Source organism: Vigna umbellata, chromosome 1 (assembly GCF_029865625.1).
Source record: "Vigna umbellata cultivar VRB3 chromosome 1, Vumbellata_1.0, whole genome shotgun sequence".
In the NCBI taxonomy this organism is placed as follows: Eukaryota; Viridiplantae; Streptophyta; class Magnoliopsida; order Fabales; family Fabaceae; genus Vigna; species Vigna umbellata.
In genome coordinates, this window is record NC_142165.1 from 36,229,991 (window position 1) to 36,233,110 (window position 3,120).

Below are 3,120 nucleotides of genomic sequence, written 5' to 3' on the forward strand. Positions count from 1 at the left end.
AGAAAAGAAGGACAGTCCAGCTGGCTGGGATTCATGCACACGGTCCAGCAAGCGGAGGATTTTCTTGAGCTTAAAAAGAGGGGAGAGCTGGAGAAAAGTGCGTGACCTAGTAAGGGAAGAGCGGGAGAAAGAAAGCAAGCATGGAGGGCTACGGCTGAAGAAAAGAATGGTGCTGGAATGAAGAGCATGGAGTTTTCTTTGGAGGGTGTCTCGGCCTGAATCAGGACAGCAGCCGCCACTTTCTCAGATTTTTCCTTTCTGGCTTTGCTTTTGAATGTTTCTCGGAGAGTTTGGAGGGAGGGAAGGAAGCACACTGTCATGGTCTGAAAGAAAGAGCACACGCCCCCCTCCCCACCTTTTGGATTCACTTTATTTTGCTGTTAGAGGTTGAAGCAAATTGACTCATTTTATTTTTATTCTACTGTCCAAGCATTTATTTTTTTTAGTGTTGTTCGGTGATGAATGGTTGTTTAATTTTGCATTGAATGAAAAGTGCATTTTAATTTAGTTGGAAGCCGTGCACAATGTTATGGTCTGGATGGAATCTTTCATTACACTATTTCTTTTAGAAAGTAAAGCAATATTGGAGTGATGCACGGTGGTTGCATTTTATTTCTTGGCTTTTGATTTTGGAAGCAACACACGTTAATAAATGGCCAGCTGGAGATTGCAGCTGCCATTTAGAAAGCAAAAGTGGAACCGTGAAAATTGATTCACGTGAAGGAAGAAGTGGCCCACGGCATTGGAAGCAATTCTTTTATTTATTTGTGAATGGATAACTTGAAGTAGTAGTTGCACGGTGATAGGTATCAATTAAAGTGTTTTCAATTTCTTTTGGTAAATGAATGGGTCACAGTTGAGAAGTTTTATTTTCTTTTACTTTGTTTGCCTTAAAATATTTTATATCATGTTGTAGTGTTCAATTTAATGTTTTCATGCACTTTAATGCCTTCAATTTTATTCGGTTGTATTTAATTTTCATTTTAATTTCTTCATTTGCATTCACAAAAACACTTTCAAAACTTACCCCCCCCCTTCGTGTGTGATCTGAAACTGAACCGCAATTTGGTCCTTGAGAGACGACCTAGGAGTCACTTCCTAGCTTATACTGCATTAATTTTGCAATCAACTTTTGTGTGAGGTGCGACCCTCTCAACACCATGCTTTAGTTGAAGATAGGTGGTATTTTCTTCACAAATCGGACGTGCAAAATGACCTTTAACACTATAACCACTCAAGTTCCCATATGTTGGGAAATCATTTATGGTGCAAAACAACATTGCATGCAGACGAAAGTTTTCTTTTGAATATGAATCGAAGACCTCGACGCTCTCTTCCTACAACATTTTTAAATCGTTAATTAATGGTTTTAGATAAACATCAATGTCATTTCCAGGTTGTCTAGGACCCGATATCATCATAGGCAACATCATGTATTTTCTCTTCATGCACAACATAGGAGATAGATTGTAAATCATCAAAATAACTGGCCATGAACTATGTTTGCTACTTAAGTTGCCATAAGGATTCATATCATCAGTAGCAAGTGCAAGTCTTAAGTTTCTCGGCTCTGCACTAAATTCGGGAAATGTGTCGTCAATGTTCTTCCATTGTGGGGAATAAGCTCGGTGTCGAAGAAGATTATCACATTTTCTTCCATCAACGTGCCACATAAGATTCTTCTCATCTTCTTTAACAGAAAACAATCGTTTCAACCTAGGTACTATAGGTAAATAACACATGACCTTAGCCGGTGGACCTTTACTGTGTTCATCGTTATTTCCATCAACTTTCTTCTTAAATCATGACGAACCACACGTCGGACACACCTTCATTGAAGCACAATGATCTCTATACAATACACAGTCATTGGGGCATGCATGTATCTTTTGGTATTCCAAACCCATTGGACATATAATTTTCTTCGCGTCGTAATTACGCATAGGTAACGTGTTATTTTCTAGTAGCATCTCCTTCAGCAACTCCAACAATTCCGTGAAACTTTTATCAATCCATCCGTTTCTTGCTTTCAAACAAAACAATTTCAAAGTAGCCGATAACCTTGTAAAATTGATGCATCCTGGATACAACTCTTGCTCCGAATTGTTCTGAAGACTATCGTAATAGCCGGTGGACCTTTACTGTGTTCATCGTTATTTCCATCAACTTTCTTCTTAAATCATGACGAACCACACGTCGGACACACCTTCATTGAAGCACAATGATCTCTATACAATACACAGTCATTGGGGCATGCATGTATCTTTTGGTATTCCAAACCCATTGGACATATAATTTTCTTCGCGTCGTAATTACGCATAGGTAACGTGTTATTTTCTAGTAGCATCTCCTTCAGCAACTCCAACAATTCCGTGAAACTTTTATCAATCCATCCGTTTCTTGCTTTCAAACAAAACAATTTCAAAGTAGCCGATAACCTTGTAAAATTGATGCATCCTGGATACAACTCTTGCTCCGAATTGTTCTGAAGACTATCGTAATAATGAGCTCTTCCAAAGTTTTCTTCGCCAACGTCACGTACCATTTGATCTAAATGATCACCCATCCATTCGTCCATGTAATCCGAACCTTTTAAAGTTATTGGGTTATATAATACTTCCCCATGCCAAGTTTAAACTGTATAACTTCTCATTATTCCATAGATGAACAGATGATCATGGATGTTGTCCAGGTCTTCATATACTTGATTGAGACAACGAACACAAGGGCAAAAATATGCCTCGTTCACTAGTTTTGTGTGTTCTTTAACATATTGTATGAACTCAAAAACCCTCTGTCATACTCTTCACTAATACGACTAATGAATCTAGCTTCGGTCCATACTACTAAACCAAACGAAAAGAATCCACGGAAAATAAAAACTAACTTACGTATAGAAACAAAAATAAATACCTATCATACGTTGAAGGAAAAAAAATAAACTATCATAGTATACGTACACCAACACAATATATCTATCGTTATACATATATCTTATGTCCAAAATCGACAAACACGAACACATATATCATACGTAAGAGATATTGAAGGAAAAAAAATTGAAACTTGAAATGGTGTCATTGGAGAAGATGAGGAAGTTCGCTAACAACGAACTTACAC

General features: G+C 37.7%; 1 pseudogene; it reads right to left on the reverse strand.

Annotated features, from left to right (window-relative positions):
* Window positions 1-1,337: 1,337 nt before the first annotated feature.
* Window positions 1,338-2,578, reverse strand: LOC148205254 (uncharacterized; annotated as a pseudogene).
* Window positions 2,579-3,120: the final 542 nt, after the last annotated feature.